Below are 19529 nucleotides of genomic sequence, written 5' to 3'. Positions count from 1 at the left end.
CATTTATAGCTGTTCGAGTTGCCATCTCTATGGTTCTCAGGGTCTTTTCAGTGATGACCCCAAAATTATGAAATGATTGGGGAAACAGCAGATGTCTTGTTTTAATTTTGTGTATGTGTTTTCTTGGTTGTTTTTTTTAAAAGTTGCTGCTGAATCCTAACCATGTCTGCTCAGAAGTACACCCTATTAAACTCAATGGTTATTTCTGCTGAATATACTCATCAGACCTGGGTTCTTTTTCTGCCTTGTTTCTGCCTTCCAATTTGTGTCTCACGTGACCGGACGGTGCTAGCCATGATCCTTGTGACATCAATGTGGTTCTGAGGTCGTTAGAGCTATGGTTTCGGTTCTGCTGCTATGGTTTTGGCAATGTCTATTGAGGGAGATGCTTTGTAGTTCTGCTTGAATGTTGGTCTCTATGCTCTGTCTACTATGACAAGAACATGAAAGTATAAAAATAGCTGGCAGGATCAGGCCAATGGCCCATCTAGTCCAGCATTCTGGTCTCACAGTACCTGTGGGAAACCAGCAAGCAGGACCTGAGCACAAGAGCAATCTCGTCTTCTGCAGCGTCCAGCAACTGTGAAGGCAGAGCACAGCTATCATGGTTAGTAACAGGTTGATGAGTTGACAATGAATGCACATATCCAAGTTGGTTTCCACAAACAACAGGTGTTTCTGAACTAGACTGGATTAGACTCCAGGTGGGGACAAATAAGGCTGTTATTCCATGAAATGAAATAAAAATCTGGCCTAGCCTTCCCCCACCAACCTAGCTTTGTGTGCACGTGAAGCATTAAATTATGCAAGGCCCCACCTGCACTCTGAAGTACCCAGATATAGGATTGGATCCAACTAGCCCCACTGAAATTAATAAACCTAACCGAGGCCACATGCACACCACACATATAAAACACTACAATACTACTTTAAACAGTCATGCTTCCCAATGAATTATGGGAGCTACAGTCTGTGAAGGGTGCTGAGACTTGTGAGGAGACCTCTATTGCCCTCACTGAGCTACCATTCTCAGAGTGGTTCAACAATCAAGCCCTCTTCTTCCCAGGGAACTCTTGGAATTGTGTTTCTGTGAGGGGAATAGGGACAACTCACAGCACCCTTAACAAATTAAACTTCCCAATATTTTCTAGGGGAAGTCATGTCTGTTTAAAGTGGTCACATGGCGCTTTAAAGGTATGGTGTGAATGGGGCCTTGGTCATGCTCATTAATTTCAATGGGGCTACTCTAAGTAGGACTAGCATTGGATACAACCCATAGCTTTTGACCTTGACTTAAGCCTGCAAGTCAAGCCAGACATGGCAGTTTCCACTGCCTAGCTGATGGGTCTGGTCAACATCTGTAAGTGCATCTGCTTATGCCATTGATAGCCTTCTGCTTCAGGAGTAAGCTGAAATAAATCCCTTTTAAACCTGGAAGTGAGAGCTGGACCATAAAGAAGGCTGATCGCCGAAGAATTGATGCTTTTGAATTATGGTGCTGGAGGAGACTCTTGAGAGTCCCATGGACTGCAAGAAGATCAAACCTCTCCTTTCTTAAGGAAATCAGCCCTGAGTGCTCACTGGAAGGGCAGATCGTGAAGCTGAGGCTCCAATACTTTGGCCACCTCATGAGAAGAGAAGACTCCCTGGAAAAGACCCTGATGTTGGGAAAGATTGAGGGCACAAGGAGAAGGGGACGACAGAGGACGAGATGGTTGGACAGTGTTCTTGAAGCTACCAACATGAGTTTGACCAAACTGTGGGAAGCAGTGGAAGACAGGAATGCCTGGTGTGCTCTGGTCCATGGGGTCATGAAGAGTCGGACACGACTAAACAATTAAACAACAATAAGTTGGTGGCCATCACTACAGCTTACGGTAGCGAATTGCAGGGTTTAATAAGCATAGGTAGTAAAGCCACTATGGGGTCAACATACTGCTCAGTACATTTCCAGTACAGTAACTGCAGAGTTTTGACAAATGTGCAAATTCATGCAAGCAGTTTTCATGTGCAACTTACATCAGTGTATGCACTTGAACCTAACGTATACTTTCTCTTTTTGTACACATCATTTGGTTGGAGAACAGCATTACAAAATTCAGGGAAGTGCAGATTTCTAAGGAGAGCTGCATTTAGTTCAACAAGTGCAAATCAGGTGGTTTCACATCCACCGTCCCTGCATAGCACCCACAGACATAAGTTACTCAACTGACAACTCTTTTGTCTTCAGACCAGATCTTCCCATTATTTCCTCATTAAGAGTGACAGATGCTCATGGGAGAAAGTCTGTACTTCAATGGTGCAATGATTTGGTATCTTGTTCTCTTTCTCTTTCTCTCCTCCTTCCTCCCCTCTCATCCTTTCCCATGGAAAAAGAAGAACCAAAGACAGAAGTTTGTACTCATTCAAGCTCAGGTCTTTGTGGGGAAAATGTGATGCATTTGGCAGCACGTTTTAAAACGGTTTTTGGAAAGAATACTTCCTGCACAGGGAAGGGGAAAAAATAAGCTGCCCCATATTAAACAAGCTGTACCTGCACTGTATGCAGATAGTGAGGGGAGAGCAAAACCTGAGATGAGAATGGAGGACAACAACCCTGTAATGTAGGCCAGGCTTATGTCTGCCACACTGTAGGGGGCTGGAGATGTAAAATAATGGCTTATGACAGGGTTCAGCAAACTTTTTCAGCAGGGGGCCGGTCCACTGTCCCTCAGACCCTGTGGGGAGCCGGACTATATTTTTTGGGGGGGTGGGGAAATGAACGAATTCCTATGCCCCACAAATAACCCAGAGATGCATTTTAAATAAAAGGACACATTCTATTAATGTAAAAACATGCTGATTCCCGGACTGTCCGCAGGCCAGATTTAGAAGGCGATTGGGCTGGATCCAGCCCCTGGGCCTTAGTTTGCCTACCCTTGGCTTATGAAAACCTTGCAGTGCAGTTCACTGTTATTATCCCATATATTGTAGTGGTGACAGGGGGAGGAGGGAGGGCTAGAGCTGAGGGAGAGTGACTCATAATGACAACCACATAATGTGCTGTAGTACAGACCACCATTAACAATATTAATAATATTGCAGGTTGCAGGTGTGAAACATCTTACACATGGGTCCATCTAGCTCAGGAATGCCTACACTGACTGGCAGCAGCTCTCCAGGGTTTCAAGCCAGGGTCCCCCTGGAGATGCCACAGGGGCCATCAGCATGTATAGCAGCTGCTTGGTGGGATGGGACAGACAATGAGAGACAGCGGCTTGTGGTGGTGGCTAGGGTTGGTGGCAAAATTCAAATCGGTTTGTTTTTAAAGGCAAACATACTGAAACACAACCACAGCAACAGCCCTCCTCCAAACAACACCTCAGCCCAAGAGTGTGTGCAGCAGCCTCAACTTTTATAGTTGGAGTCAGTCACCTCCCAAGCCAGGTGGGAAAAGACCTGCAAGGCAGGGAACACGTCTTCCAGGACTCACAGCCAAGATTCTCTTGCAGGTCAAAGTTGCCCACTGAGGGTGCCTCATTTGAGCAATGTCAGATTCAGCAGTGGCAATGATGCAGCTATTTGGCTCCTCCTTCCTCTGGTCCCTGGCACAGTTGCTCCCCTTGATCTCTCTCCATGTGGACTTGACCCTCAAGCATCGTAATCAGAGGCACAAAGGTCCAATTGTACCCAGAGTGGACATGAAAAGCCATCATGTTGCATTCGTCAGTCTGTTTCCACATTAGGCCATCTGTTCAAAGGAAGATGCATTATCCATGGTCAAGCTCCATTTCTGGGTGGGGATGTGTGTGTTCTTTCGGTCATGTTCCTTCAGCCACTGTGTTCTCCAAATCTGGCCTCAAGAAATCTCAGCAGGGACTGGTTCTTTTTTCCCGTGGGAACAGAAGCATTAAGTTGGCACTAACCAAGCAGCACTGCCAGACCTCAGCTCGAGGCGGGGAGGTGTGGGGGACTCCCTGGTCCTGAATGGGGTAACTGTGCCCCTGAAGGACCAGGGGCACAGTCTGGCAGTCATTTTGGACTCACAGGTGTCCATGAAGACACAGATCAATTCTGTGTCCAGGGCAGCTGTCTACCAACTCCACCTGGTACGCAGGCTGAGACCCTACCTGCCCGCAGACTGTCTCGCCAGAGTGGTGCATGCTCTAGTTATCTCTTGCTTGGACTACTGCAATGCACTCTATGTGGGGCTACCGTTGAAGGTGACCCGGAAACTACAACTAATCCAGAATGCGGCAGCTAGACTGGTGACTGGGAGTGGCTGCCGAGACCACATAACACCGGTCTTGAAAGACCTACATTGGCTCCCAGTATGTTTCCGAGCACAATTCAAAGTGTTGGTGCTGACCTTTAAAACCCTAAATGGCCTCGGTCCAGTATACCTGAAGGAGCGTCTCCACCCCCATTGTTTTGCCCGGACACTGAGGTCCAGCACCGAGGGCCTTCTGGTGGTTCCCTTGCTGCGAAAAGCCAAGTTACAGGGAACCAGGCAGAGGGCCTTTTTGGTAGTGGCACCCGCCCTGTGGAATGCCCTCCCACCGGATGTCAAAAAGAAAAACAACTACCAGACTTTTAGAAGACATCTGAAGGCAGCCCTGTTTAGGGAAGCTTTTAATGTTTAATAGACTATTGTATTTTAATATTCTGTTGGAAGCTGCCCAGAGTGGCTGGGGAAACCGAGCCAGATGGGTGGGGTATAAATAATAAATAATTATGGTGATGGGGGGGGATTTATTCTGTATTTTGTGTTTTTATACTGTAAACAGACCCATGATCTTCAGATGAAGGGAAGTAAATAAATTTTAACAACAACAACATATGGGATGAAGTCTCCTTAGTGCTAGAACCCCACACTTTTACTTGTGTTCTTCTGTAAAATGGCATGTGTATTGATGTGACAATTTCAAAATGCTTTCCAGCTTCCTGGAGTATTTTTGCCCCATTGAAATGATCTTTTTAATGCTGATAATGCCTCTGGTTTGCCTTAATGTCGGGCCAGAGAAATGTGTTTATGTGTTGTATAAGCTAGCCTGCTGCAAAAAGGTAAAAAGGCACATGTATTGCTCCACCCATTTTTGCCTCTGGCACTGCCACCCACTGGCATGTGGCCCTGGGAGGTTGCTCTGGACTGGGAATCTAGCCTTCAGGCTGAAAAAGGTCCCCAGGCCCTGCTTTAGAAATGAAAAGGTGAGGTTTTTGGTGTAGAGTTCACATTTGGTGCTTGGCTCCGTGGAGAACCACCTGCTCTGCTGCTGCTGCTGGGAAAACTCACAGCAACCTCCAAAGACTGTTGAGGCAAACTGTGTGGCTTCAGGCAACAGGCACTTGCAGGTGTGATATCAAAGGCTGTTCAGTAGACCAGTGTGAGCAACTCAAACAGGCATCCTGCAAAACAGCTGCACTGAGCAGTGAAGGCCCCAGGCCCCCAACTGTAAAACAGTGGAACCCGACACATGCGTTTTGGGAAGCAAGTCCCATTGAGTTTTATATATATATATATATATAAAATTTATATTTACTTAGCGGGTCTTATTCACAGATGACTTGGTATAGGATTGTAACCTCCTCATATCTTACTGCATTTGCTTGCTTTCATCTTTGGCAGCAAGAGCTGAAATCTGTAGTGCCAACCTAGTGCCCTCCAGATGTTTTGGACTGTCCCATCAGCATCTGTAGGGCACCAGGTTGGCGAAGGCTGATCTAGCAGAGTCACTTGTTAGAAGGATTAAGAATATGAGAAGTCCCTCCGTATTAGCTACTGTAAGGATCTGGTGTGAAATTGAAAGCAGGATATATGTGGGTCTATTGCCTTTAACTTCCCCATTTTATAATGAATTTCTAAATCTGGAATCAACAATAATGGCAAATTTCCAGCAACGGCAAAATACTGGTTTAGAAAGCATAAAAATGATTCCACAGGGTCACGTCATGGAAAGAAGGAAGCCTCCACTCTTCCAATATTTTCAAAATAGAGGTACAACCTCCTCTCTTACACAAATATATGGGGAGGTCAGGAAAGTGAACAAATAGTTACCGTAAACTTGGATGCATATCCAAGAAAATGGGTGTGAGATTTGGATCAAAGAATAACCAGGGAAAAATGGACTTGGATTTGGGACAAGCTCCATTCTAATATAATCTCAGCAGACCTAAATGATAACTACTTTATAACCATTTATCAATGGCATTTAATGCCTTATAAACTGAATTGGATAAATGTTGGAGATGTGGTTTAAATAAAGCAGAGTGCATACATATCTTTTGGAACTGTTCTCCAATAGAGATATTCTAGAAACGCATTCAGGCTAGGATATGTTAGGATATCATATACCCCTGGAACCTAAAATATTTCTGCTTGGTTATCTAAAAGTCGTTATTCTGGAAAATGATCAATAAATAGTGTTCAACCTTATAACTACTGCTAATATTATAATAGTTAAAAATGGGTGGAGCATATCTCCTACTACATCTGGACTGAGAAAATTTAGTTCACAATAACTATGATTAAACTAATTTATTACAAAATATACATATAAGCTAGTCTAACAGGTTTATGGAAAAACGGGTATATTTGTAGTATTTTGGAACAAGAAGATCAGTGATAATGTCCAAAGTTATGCTGCTTTCAACCAGCTGTAACAGTATTTCTTTATGCTCTTTATCTTTCATTTATTTTGTTTATTATACGGACACAGGTGGCGTTGTGGTCTAAACCACTGAGCCTAGGGCTTGCTGATCAGAAGGTCGCGATTCGAATCCCCGCAACGGGGTGAGCTCCTGTTGCTTGGTCCCAGCTCCTGCCAACCTAGCAGTTCGAAAGCACGTCAAGTGCAAGTAGATAAATAGGTACCACTCCGGTGGGGAGGTAAACGGCGTTTCCGTGCGCTGCTCTGGTTCGTCAGAAGCGGCTTAGTCATGCTGGCCACATGACCCGGAAGCTGTACGTCGGCTCCCTCGACCAATAAAGTGAGATGAGCGCCGCAACCCCCGAGTCATCCGCAACTGGACCTAACGGTCAGGGGTCCCTTCACCTTTACTATTTTGTTTATTAATACAATAAAATATATTAAAAAGAAAAATGGGGGTGGGGAGAACATGAGAAGCATCCTGCTGAAACAGGCCAATGGCCCATCTAGTCCAGCATCCTATTCTCATAGTGGCCAGCCAGATTCCTATGGGAAGCCTGCAAGCAGGACACATGGACCACACAGAGAGAAATCTCCTACTCACAATCCCTCAACAGCTGGTATTCAAAGGCACACCGCCTCCAATATTCGCCTTCCATAAATTTGTCTAATTCCCTTTTAAAGTTGTCCAGTTTGTTGGTTACCGCTACATCTGGGTAACTGTTTGAAGAAGTACTTAGTTCTGTCTGTCTTGATTCTCTCACCAATCGGCTTCTTTGGGGTTTATCCAATGTGCATTGTGCATTTTATATCCCTCTGCCTCACCCTTGACTGATCTAAAAAAACCCTCAAACACTGCCACCTTATATTGGTAATTATTGAGTCCTCACAACCACAGGACAAAACCAAAACATTCTCACCTTAATCTATTCAGAACAATTTCATCAATTAAGGAGGTGTCTCCAGTCATACAGGCAGCAGGTTGGTTGGTATATATATATATATATATACATACACACACACACACACACACACACACTCAATGTATTTATGTTTTTAATATGAGTACTTGTCAAACCATTTTAGAGAAGGAATCTTCTCTCAGATAATTTTCATGTTGCTAGTTGGGCATCACGTGTACTTGAGAAACCATGCTTCCCTCCCCTATCAGAAATGTAGGGTTTTTCCCCCCACATACAGTTTTATTCATTTTAAAACAAGTCATTAGTTGTTGTTTTTTTTAAAAAAATCCCTCACACAATTCATTAAATATGTGTGTTCTCTGAAAGTGGGTCATTCCCCTGCTTTGCTTAACCCCTTCTCCCTCTGTCTTGTCTTTCTTCACTGTAGAAATTAAAATTGTAAACTTTTTGGGGCAGGGACCTGCCTGCCTGGGGTGAGGTTGTTTATGAAACTTTGCAAAGTGCTTTGTTCACTGATTGAGCAAGGAATGCATTAAACGTACCAGCCAGCCAAGAATATTCTCTTGGGCAGATCTTGCAGAAAGAAACCCCTTGACTGAACCTTATCCCTGTTGTGCGACGGGGAGGGAAATGCACTCTGCACATGCTTTGGGAGCATGGGTCTATTCTCATTTAAAGCACGGGGCCGTTGTCAGTCTGCACTGAACATGCCTTGCGTTGGCTGAGCATCGAACATGAATTTATTCCCACTAGATGCGTGGGAGGGCGGAGAACGCAGCGCACCCTGCACTGGTTCCAGAGCAATTCACATTGATTCTTGCATTTAAGGAGTCGGAGGGCTGACAGAGCCAGCATCCGGGGGTCATTTTACGGGGAAAGGGAGTGGGGGCTCTTCCCTTCCTCCAGCACTTGAGGGCCTCCTCTCTCAATCTCTTTATCGTGAAGCTCCCAAACCCTGCTGGCCCCACTGCACTCTGCACATGCTCGGCATTCGGCGCTCTCCTTTCGCAAGTCTGAAAAAGCCCGATCTGTGACGAGCGAACACGTGCGGGGATCGAGTGCCCCCGGAGGGGGAAACACCCACCCAGACGCCGCCGCTGCCACCTCCGCGGCCGCCAACGAGTCATCCTTTCCCCGGCAGCGAGGGACCTTGTTCCACTCCCTGCAGACGAGAAGAAGCGCGTAAGAGGAAAGTCCAGCCCCGGGACGCGCGGAGAAGCAGCAGCAGGAGCAGCAGCAGCAGCCCTAGCGCAAGGAGACGCGCCAGAGCAGGTGGGCCGCGGCTGCTGGAGACGCCTCTTTCTCTCTCCGAAGGGGCGGGCAGGCGGGCGGCTTCCCCACGCCGAAGAGCGCCGCGCCCAGCGTCTCCTCCGCCTCCTCCGCGCACCCTTTGCGAGGCGCGTCGCTGGCGGGCAGCAGGTGAGCCGGGGAAAGGGGGCGCGCGCTTGACGTCGGGGACGGGCTCTGTGCGCGCTTACTCGCTGGGGTTCCGCGCTCGCCTTCTGTCAGGCTTAGGATCGGGCTGCCCGGTGCATCTGTTTCAGTGGGGTAAGTGCGCGCGAGCCCCTGTTTACAGGACGCTAATTACGTGCATTGCAGTTAATTATTCTCAACCCCCCCCCTTTAAATGGAAATGGCAATCGCGGAGCAAACCGAGCAGGGGAGGGGGTGGGGTTTGGCGTGCTTGGTTCGCCCCCACCCCACGCCACCGCTGTGCTTTGCAGCCGAAGGGAAGCCTTCAAATCCCGGTGGAAACGGAGAAAGGGGGGGTGGTGGTGGGTGGCATGTTGAATTTCTCTCCAGGTCACACCCACCTTGCCCTTGCCCGTGCTTGCATAAGAAAAGCCGTTCAGTTTAATTGCACGCAGCCGTGTAATGATTAAGCCGTGCCCAGTCTGTTTTGATCCCAGAGCACCTTTCGCCAGGCGAAACCTGGGGAATTGTTCTCTAGGAGGCTGCGCTATGCTTTGAGCAGCCTGATCCTGTGCTTATTGTCTTGGGTTCCGTCGGGGTTGATCCCCAAGTCAGCGTGGATTAGGATGGCAGCCTCGCCACTGCGACCATAAAGTCGCTGGGATTTGGGTTAATTTCTGGCTTACCTCCCGGTAAGGGTGGCAGGCATCTTGGAATGTCGTGGGCAGGATCCAACCAAAGTAGGGCTTTGAAAGCCTCTTTTGGGAGTTGAAGAGGTGTGAGTGTTTTAAACGTTGAAGTCCTAGGCATGCTTTAGTTCATAGAATTATATAGAGTTGGAAAGGGACCCCCAAAGGACATCTAGTCCAACCCGCTGCAATGCAGGAATCACAGCTCAAGAAGCCCTGACAGATGGCTAGCCAACCTTGGAAAATGTCCAGTGAAAGAGTGTTCACCTTTTGAGGGAGTCTGTTTTGCTGTCAAACAGCTCTTACCACCAGACAGTTCTTCCCATTGTTGGGAATCTGCCACACTGAATACTCTGGGGATTATTTCAGAGTGAAAATGCATAGGATTATGGTGCATTTCTCGCCCTTCAAAAAGAAATGTCGTTTCAAAATGTTTAAATACTTGGGGTGGACCATGTCCTTATCAGTATTCACCAGCCAGACAACGAATGCAAACTGGTTTCCATAGCTACACTAGGGAAGGACCAATCACCTTGTGATGTGGTGGTCAGAACAGGAACTCATTCATGCCTCAGCCTAAAGACTGTAAGTAGCCTCATGGCCAATTTCATTGTGAAATCTGTAGTCTATTTTTATATTTTAGTGGGTATGTTAGGGACTTTCTTTTCTTCGTTTTATACAGTTGCGGCATCTCCTGTTTTGTACCGTTCTAATCCTTTGTAAACTGCTTTGGGTCTTTTTAACAACAGCAGCAGCAGCAAATTAATCAGGATTCAAACAAATAGTAATAACTTAAGACAGCCCTCAAGGTGGAGCAGGGTGAAATTCTAAATAGATAAGTAAAATAAATGGGGGGTGGGAACCTAAATAGGATTATTATTCAGTCCTATGGAGGTAGTTGCTTCAATTTCAGCTCAGAACTGCTCTTTGTTTGGGTGTGTGAGAAGCCAGTCATGGCATTATGAAGCAGGGAGACAAAAGGACCCCCCCCCACGGACCCCCCCTCAATGTACACACTTGCTCTCCTCAGTTGATTAATGCAAAATTCATGTTTGTGAGCCCCCCCACTCCAATTTTCAATTCTTAATCACTAGCACGGCATACAATCCCCACTGGGCTCATAACCTGCATTGTGCAGCTGAGGTCCGGGCGTTCTCCGCCAAAGCGCCGGCAATTGTTCATACGGTGCCGGGAAGTGAGCTAAAGAGAGATATTTGACTGTTTTACTTTAGCACTGGGGAAAGTGACTGATGATATGCGTAATAAAGGGAGACTAAATGGGGGGGTGCGGCGGGGGGGGGGAGAGGTAGGAAGACCCTCAATCCAGATCAGAGACCCTGGGTAACCAATTGCTACAGTTACAGGTAGGTAGCCGTGTTGGTCTGCCGTAGTCAAAACAAAATAAAAAAATCCTTCCAGTAGCACCTTAGAGACCAATTAAGTTTTGTTATTGGTATGAGCTTTTGTGTGCATGCACACTTCTTCAGATACCATGCACACAAAAGCTCATACCAATAGCAAACTTAGTTGGTCTCTAAGGCGCTACTGGAAGGAATTGCTACAGTATATGCCTCCCAAAGGACACCCCCCCCATCTGGTGGTCTGTCCAACATGTAACATTTGCTGTGCTGGGCTGTGTTTGCTTCTTACATTCAAAATATGTACCGTATTTTTTGCTCTATAAGACACACTTTTTCCCTCCTAAAAAGTAAGGGGAAATGTGTGTGCGTCTTATGGAGCGAATGCAGGCTGCGCAGCTATCCCAGAAGCCAGAACAGCAAGAGGGATCGCTGCGCAACGATCCCACTTGTTGTTCTAGCTTCGCCATGCGAAGCCTCTTCAGGGCAGCAGGGAGCCTTCACCCTGCTGCCCTGAAGAGGCTTCGCGCAGCTATCCCAGAAGCCAGAACAGTGGGAGGGATCAATCCCTCTTGCTATTCTGGCTTCTGGGATTCAGAATATTTTTTTTCTTGTTTTCCTCCTCCAAAAAGTATGGTCTGCTGGACTTATGGTCTGCTGCTTCTTATAGAGCGAAAAATACGGTATCTTGGGAACTGTAGTTTACCCTTCACACAGTTGCAGTTCCCAGTGCCCTTCGCAAACTGCAGCTCCCAAGATTCTTTGGGGGGAATCATGTGCTTTAAATGTATGTTGTGCGTGCAGCCTTAGATATATAGTACAGTAATTTGCAAAATCAGAATTGCAGAGTTGGGAGGGATCCCAAACTTCAACTAGTCCAACCCTCTGCAGTGCTAGAATCATAGGTAAGGAATCTCTGACAGATGGCCACCCAGCGTCTGCTTAAAAACCTCCAATTCCAACCAGCTGTCTTGGCAAGAGGGCCACATCTCAAGTCTAGAGTCTGAGACCATGCTGTTTTGGTTAGCTGGTGCAGTGTAGTGTATTGGTTAGAGTCTTTGACTACTGCATCCACACACTTAGGGCTGCGTACACACCATACATTTAAAACCCATTACTTCCCACAAACAATCCCGGGAACTGTAGTTCACCTCTCACAGAGCTACACTTCCTAGCACCCATAGCAAACTACATTTCCCAGGATTCTTTGGGGGGGAATTAAATGTGCTTTAAGTGTTTGCACACAGCCTTAGATACAGGTTATGCTCAGTGACCGGAGTGTGGTGAATGTTGACATTTGTGTCTTGTGAGTCCTAGATGAACTCTAGAAGTTCTGCAGATAGAGAGGTGTTTCCTTGCTGCTCAATCATAACAGTGATTTTAAGCTGACAATATTTAGGTCACCTGAATATCTATGAGTTTTCAAACATTTACAAAGACTGTTTTGTGGCTGTCAGCTTTTACCACCATGTGTGAGAGAGACAAGTGCACACACACTAAGTGTGGTGCATTCTAAGGACTGGATTAGATGTGATGAGAGCAGACCCCTGAGTCAGAATTTGGTCAATGCTGATTCTTTTTGAAGGGGGTGGGGTGGGTGGGGGCTTGCAAAGCACAGCTTGGTTGAACGCAAGGGCAGCTGAACTCCTTGCCTGCATCAACCCCCCCCCCCCAAAAAAAATCTGGTTTCCGCCTGGTTGAGCACCATAATTCAAAATAATGTTTAGGTGGAGAAAAGTTGTTTCAGCTCAGCTCAACTCTCCCCTCCCCCTTTCATCCACTGGTGCTGTGCTTAAAGTCCCTCTTTCCCTTCTACTTTTATAGGTATTTGCCATAACTGACCTGGGTCATGTTCCCAGCACCTCTAGTTATGCCCTCCTTCATACGTTACATTGGGCAAACTATGTTTCCCCAAATGGGTACCTGCTGCTTGATACTTGAGCTCATTTGGCATCCTCCGTGATGTGTATTGCATGTGTGATGTGGACCTCAGTTATGGCACTGTTAAAATGTGCAATTCTGTGTACCAACTAGGGCTGTGCCCCTGCTCCCTTCCCTCACCAACTCCTCTACCTCCACTTGCCAGCCCCCCCTAACCTTTGTCCCCCTTCCCTCTCCCTTCCACAGTAACCCATTGACCTTCCTCATCTCACCTCATGCTTCTGCTGCCACTACCACCATGGATTTCATTTTTTTAAAAAATAATTTTTATTAATTTTCATAAACAAAAAAACACACAAATAAAAACATTCATAAACAACACATGACTTCCCCATGCCTCCCCTTCACTGCACCCTTGTTTCAAAATTTTTTAGCAATCCTTCATTCCATTTCTATATTTAATTTCCCTCAAGATTCTCTTGACTTAAATATTTACAGCTATAATTCTCTGTTTCTTACCCCTTGACATTTTATCAGTCTGAGATTTTGCAGCAGTTCTTAAGATATATTTTAAATTTTTTCCAGTCCTCTTCCACTTCTCTCTCCTCTGATCACGGATTCTGCCGGTCATCTCTGCCAGTCCCATAAATTCAGTCACCTTCGTCTGCCATTCCCACCATGGATTTCAAGGCAGCTGCCTGATGCAGGAGTGAGAAAGCCACCAAATCAGGTGCCTCTGAGCATTAACAGAGTGCAGGAGAGAACGGCTTGAAAGGCATGAAGGATAGATAGAAGCCTTCTTCCTCTTAGACCTTCTGCGAAGGGATGTGGTGGCAGGAAGTCCAGGTGAGCTGCAGGGAAGCCCCCTCCCCACTCCTTTTAGACCTTTTCCTGTGAGAAGAAGGAAAGTGGGACAGTCCAGGTGAGCTGTGCAGAGCCCCTCCCCTTTAAACCTTCTCCTGTGAGGAAGATGGAAGCGGCCCAGGTGAGCTGCAGAGGAAGAGCGGTGGCAGGTAGGGACACCTCCTCAGCAGCCATCCTGATCATAGAAGAGGGCTAAAATGATGGTGTGAAGACAAGAGTGCCTGGCGTGCTCTGGTCCATGGGGTCACGAAGAGTCGGACATGACTAAACAAAATGATGGTGTCAGTGAGCTGGGTGGGTTTCTGAGGAACTGCCCCGGCATGTTGCAACTCTTCCTCTGTGGTTCACCTTGGCTGACTGGCACTGCCCTCCAACAATGGCCCAGCAACTCTTTGAAGGTTGTCATCATGCTGCAATTCACAGCGCCACCTATCTGTGGCCAAACAAACTGCAGCATGATGACACTCTTACATTTTTTATTATATAGTAAGAGAAGACAGTCAACTGTCAAGCTTTATAGGAAGGAGAGAAGCTTTTAGCCTTTTTGAGTTGGTCAAGCTGTGCCTGGATTTCACCATTTCAGGCTGCAGGTGGGGCAGGTACATGATGACCTCAGTACAAAAAGCATTCATTCATGTAGAAAATCAGCACCTTCTCTCTGCCATCTTATTCCTGTATGTGCAGGGAGGCGGGAGGGAGGGAGGAGGAGCATTCCTAGAGTTGGCCACCTCACTGAGAACTGGAGCATAGCTTGACTGCATCATTGAGAGCTATAATTTATGAAACGTGGGCCAGTGTGTCCCTCTTGTTGTAGAGGGATGAGATCCTCCAGCGGGAGACCTGACTGTTTGATGTTGGGCCTTTCCTGTTCCTGTCATGAGGAGTTTCAGTACCTTCCCTAACTTTGTGCCCTCTAGATGGCACTGGGTCATGCTGGCTGGGGCTACTAGGAGTTGTAGTCCAAAACAACTGGGAAATACAGCTGGCAACTGGCAGCCCATGAACTCAGTCTGGCCCCTTGAGAGATATTTCATTGATGTGCATCTTCAAACACAGCAGGTGGAGGAAGAGGTGGACAGGAGTGGACAAGAAGAGGGACTTTTCGCCGCATCTTCCTTATCCCAAGTTTGTTTCTTTGCTGACTTGTGTACTGCAAGGTTTCCCTTCATCACTGTGACCAGTGGGTTGAGTGGCTGACCTTTGCCTTTTCCAAGCAGCAGACGTTGACCATACTGGGTGCCAACCACATTGTCTGTGTGACACAAGGCATGATGTCAGCCTCATCCTCCCACACAATGTTATGTTCCGCTCCTCAGGAATGTCTCCTGAAGTTCTGGTTTGACAAGTCCAGCACTGCACTTGGCTCAGGAGAAGCTCCTACACAAGTGTGCCCTGAAGTGGCTGACATGGAGTGGGAAATGGAGCAGGGTCCATCAGCCTCCCTTTTCATTGCCTTTAGATAGGACGAGAAATGTGGTCTGTGTTCCTTTGGATGAAGAATAGTCCCATTCGCTCCCAGAAATTGGACATTGAAGTTGGTCTCCTCCTTCAGTTCTGGAGTTGGTTCCTGTGTCTCTCCTTGCAGTTTTAACCCTCTGTTTGTAGTTATTGCCTCTGCTTTTGGCAAGAGCCTGCTTTACTTTTTTTGTTCATTTTGCTATTCTCAGACAGCGTGCTAGCAAGAGCATTCTTCACGCAGCTGAGATGTGGCTTCCTTCGAATGCAAGATGGTTCAATGCACTTTGTTTCCGACTCCTAGATGCTTTCACGAGAGTGACGTGTTGGGCTTGGTGACATGACATTTCTGTAATGTTTTTCTGTGACGCTAACAGAAAGTGTCACTTTGTTTCCTAGCAGAGCAATTTGTCACCCCAAACAAGGAGTCCATTCACCTCAGCCCTGGGATAGTGATTCATTGGCAAGGCAAAAGGTTGCCAAAATATTAAAGGATTAGCATAATAATTTCCTGGCAGCATGTTGGACAAGATTTGCTAGTGCATTGTGAGAACCAAATTTAATTAATAGATCATATCCACCCAAATTCCCCACACCCAGAAGAGGCTGCCAACTGCACCCCTGTATGGTTTGTTGTTCTGGCTTTGCCTCCTCCCATTCAGCACTCACCAGGTGCCAAGTATGACTTGGAGCATTCAGTAACGGCCACAAAGAGGCAGCAGAATTAGTCCTCGGAGGCTGTCTCCTGTATCTCTGAGAACCGCTGTTCCGATCTTACTCCAGTTGAAGGAGATATTTCTTTTGAGTTGCAAATAAACACAGGTCCTTGGCTCTGCCAAAAGCAGGCAGCCATTATATTTTAAAAGTTAGAACTTTTTGGGTGTCTGAGTGAAGCCTGTCTGCAACTGCAATTAAATAGCAGAAGTGTACTCTCTGCTATTTAAAAGTTTGGCAAAGACTAGGTCACGGCTTGATCAGCCTGGGATGGGAGCCAGTTCCATGTCTGAGATGTGCGGTATCCACTGTGCGGTATTACTGATCTAAACGGCTTCTTTCAGCATGGACCAGCCCTCCTCCAGCTGTTACCTTCCAGATGTTTTGGACTACAACTTCCATGCTGGGGGCTGATGGGAGTTGTAGTCCAAAACATTTGGAAGGTATCTGCTTGGAGAAGTCTGCTGTTACTGGTAGAAATAATTTCAGCAAGAATTAGCACTTATTAGTATCTAACGAATTGTGTTGCCCCCTTGCTGTGAGCCTTCATTGTGGGCTGAATATTATAATTATGTCAGTTATCTGTGGCAAATAAATAAATAACCATAATCAGATATAATCAGATGCAGCAGAAAGGCCCTGCTGGATAAGGGCAAAGGGACCCCATGAGGTCTGGAATCCTGTTCTCACAGTGTGGACAACCAGACACTCCAAAGGAGAAGCCTGTGAGCAGGACTTGAGGGCAACAGCTTGTGAAGCCCAGCCACTGGCATTCATAAGCAGTGGAGGGCGAACATTGCCATGGCAGCCAGTAGCTGCTGGTTGCCTTATCCTCCATGAAGTGAGCTGGCACCCTAGAATTCCTGCATTGCAGGGGGTTGGACTGGATGACCCTTTGGGTCCCTTCCAACTCTACAGTTCTATGATTACATGCTGTGCAAGTAACCCCGCTTCTGTCTTGGTGCCTGGCAGGAAGAAAAGGGCAGTGCTCAGTTGGAGATTGTGCCAATAAGTTCCTTTCTCCCAGCTCCAGTGGAGCCCTTCTGTCTGTCATGTCTGCAGTTTCATTCTTCCTCTCTCTTCTTTGTGAGAAAAGGGGGGGGGTGCTTGCAGAGAGAGGACAGTGACAGGCCTCCTGTTCATTTGCAGTTACTCTGAAGAGGGGATTTTCCTCTGGGCATTCAGTCGAGGTGAGGGAAGCAGTTCCTGCTGGGATTCCCTTTCCTGCTCCCCTCCCCCCCCCCCCGCCGCCGCCACTTTTCCTTTGAGCACTTCCTTGCTGCTGCTTCCCTTCCAAAGGCTGTCAGAGAGGGCAAGTTGAAAGGAGTCCAAGAGCTGCACATGCAGCCTTCCTCACCTCGCAGCTGCTGGCCAGCCACCCGTGCAGCGTGGTTTGGAGTGGGACCGGGAGCAGTGACTGCTGGTCAAGCCAGCTGGGGAATAGGGGAGGCTGTGTGGTTGTTTTCTAAAATAGCTCTTCACCTAGAACCCAAACATCGAAAAACCACTTGTTCTAAAAACAAACACAGCTGCAACTTTGACATGAGAGGAAGGCACAGTCTCATATCTGTTTAGCACAGGGCTGAATGTGGCCCTCCAGGAATCTCTCTCTGGCCCTTGGGATTCTCTGTAGGCCAGACTTTGCTTTGCACCCTCCTTGAGTGCTTTTGCAGCCATAAAGGTGTCCCCTCTAGTTTTTGTCTGCATTCAGGTAGTCTCCTCACATCTCTCTCCCTGCCTCCCCCCAGCTCCCCAATTTATTCTCCCCCCCCCCCCATGTGCATGCACACACTAGCACAGGCAGGCCCCACAGCTCTTGCACAGAACAGGCTGTGGCTGCAAAATGTTACATATTTGGTTGTGTTCCAGGTTTTCAGCGAGCGCTTTGAAGGGAGAGGAGGGGGCTGGGAGGTTGAGATGCAGCAAGGCTGCAAACAGCCATAGGGTGGGAGGGTCGCAAGAAGCCTCTCCTCCACACAGTCCTGCTAAACTGTGTGGGGATTTAAACCCAGGTCTCCCAGGTCCTAGTCCAATACTCTAACCACTACACCACCACTGGCCTTCTGGCCTCCATTTCCGTTTTCTGTGAATCTCACGGGTGGATCCCATGCTCTTCCACATGCCTGGGGGGTAAACCTGGATGCACATCTTTTGGGGCTGCATTCTTGGGCAAGTCATGTGACTTGCGCGAGAGCATGACGCCCCAAAACACGTATCTTTCAGGGCCATGCTCTTGTGGGAGCCAAAACAGCACATCCCAGGAGCCAAGTGGAAGCCAGGGTGTCTTCTGTAATTTCTAGGATGTTTTGTTTAAAATGGGCTAGTTGAGGGATATGGGATCCTCAGGTCCAAATGCCACCTTCCAGACCTCTCTGTCAGAATTCCACCCAGAATTCTACACACTTCACCAGCCCTACTTTACTGCCTCCCACCTAGTCTTTGCTTGGCTGGAATATGTCCCTGAATTCTGACGATGCTTCTTGCTTGACCTGGAAGGAGAAGAGGAAGAGCTCTCGCTCTGTGTGTCTGGGTGTGTGTAGAAACTAACTGCAACACAAGGGTAGAATTAACAATAATTGCTCCAACTGCTTCTGTGTCTGCCTCCACCTGCCTCTGGCATGTGGCCCTCAGAATGTTGCCCAGAAGGGAGTGTGGCTCTCTGGCTGAGAAAGGATTCCCAGTCCTTGGCTTTATCTCTTGCCCTCTCTCCTAAAAGGGTGCCTGGAGCATTCCCCAGGTGGGTTTTTCCACAGGGAATGGCCACTCAGGATGCAGTTGCCAGCTTCCCAGCTGCCCCTCAGAGCAGCTGTCATGTGGCAAGAGCCTCTGACTGTGGTCACCCAGCAAGATGAGCAACATTTGGCAGGGAGGGTGGCCCAAGTCCTGCTTGCCTTGTGGACAAACCAGTTGTGGCCACTCCTTGGTGCAAATTGCGCACAGGTGTCTTCAAAAGTTCACAGTCTTCTATTATAACGCTGTGCGTGCAAATCGGTTTATCCTGAAGGAGGAGTGAAGGCCGAAACAGGCGGAAAATCAAGTGAATGGCAGAAGGTAGGGACTCCCCCCCCCCCTGCCTTTTCTTCAGAAGCAGAATTTCACACTGAATATGGTATGGATTGCAAGGCGTGCTGTGGGGTCCTGAGACCCGTGGCTTTCATTTACAGCAGAAGAACTGCTGGAGAAGTTAGGAAGAACAGGCAGAGCATTAATGCCAAATTCCATTAATTCTGTGTGCTTTTGTGACCGCTCTGCAGCTGAAGCAGAAGAACGATGGAGAGCCAAAAGTATGGTGGGCAGCCTCACTTTTTATCTTTCAACACAGAATCTCCTATTTAAATTGAACCTCTGAATTTTTCGTTAGGAGGGAAGCTGCCCTGCCCTCGTTCTTCTTACAGCAGGATTTTGTCAGTACGGAAAGTTATTTGGCTAAGGAGAGGAGTTAAGCTGTCTTCAAGCTGGGTACGAGTGTGCGGGAGGTTCCTTGACATACGTTTTCTTTTATAAAGAGAGTTTCAAGGTGGGTAAGGGAGAAAATGTAGTTGGAAACGGGATGGTGGGAGTTGCAGACCGGAATATCTGGCGGGCAGCAGGGTGGGGAAGGCTGCA

At 47.4% G+C, this 19529-nt stretch overlaps 1 protein-coding gene across 7 annotated transcripts in view; it reads left to right on the top strand.

The window, feature by feature from the left end:
• The first annotated feature begins 8860 nt into the window (after positions 1-8860).
• ADGRG1 (adhesion G protein-coupled receptor G1) overlaps positions 8861-19529 on the top strand; it is a 39127-nt gene continuing 28458 nt past the window's right edge. For 2 of the 7 annotated variants that reach the window (XM_081872439.1, XM_081872437.1), the window contains exon 1: positions 9498-10236. The gene's annotated coding sequence lies outside the window, so the exon portion shown is untranslated. Of the gene's footprint in view, positions 9098-9497; positions 10237-18955; positions 18975-19529 lie in introns of those variants that run through there. The other 5 variants (XM_081872440.1, XM_081872435.1, XM_081872438.1 and 2 more) reach the window with 5 other exon arrangements.

Source organism: Podarcis erhardii (assembly GCF_964252035.2).
Source record: "Podarcis erhardii genome assembly, chromosome: 7".
Lineage (NCBI taxonomy): Eukaryota > Metazoa > Chordata > Lepidosauria > Squamata > Lacertidae > Podarcis > Podarcis erhardii.
Note: the sequence above shows the minus strand (reverse complement) of the source record. Positions and strands in the feature narration are given on the sequence as shown.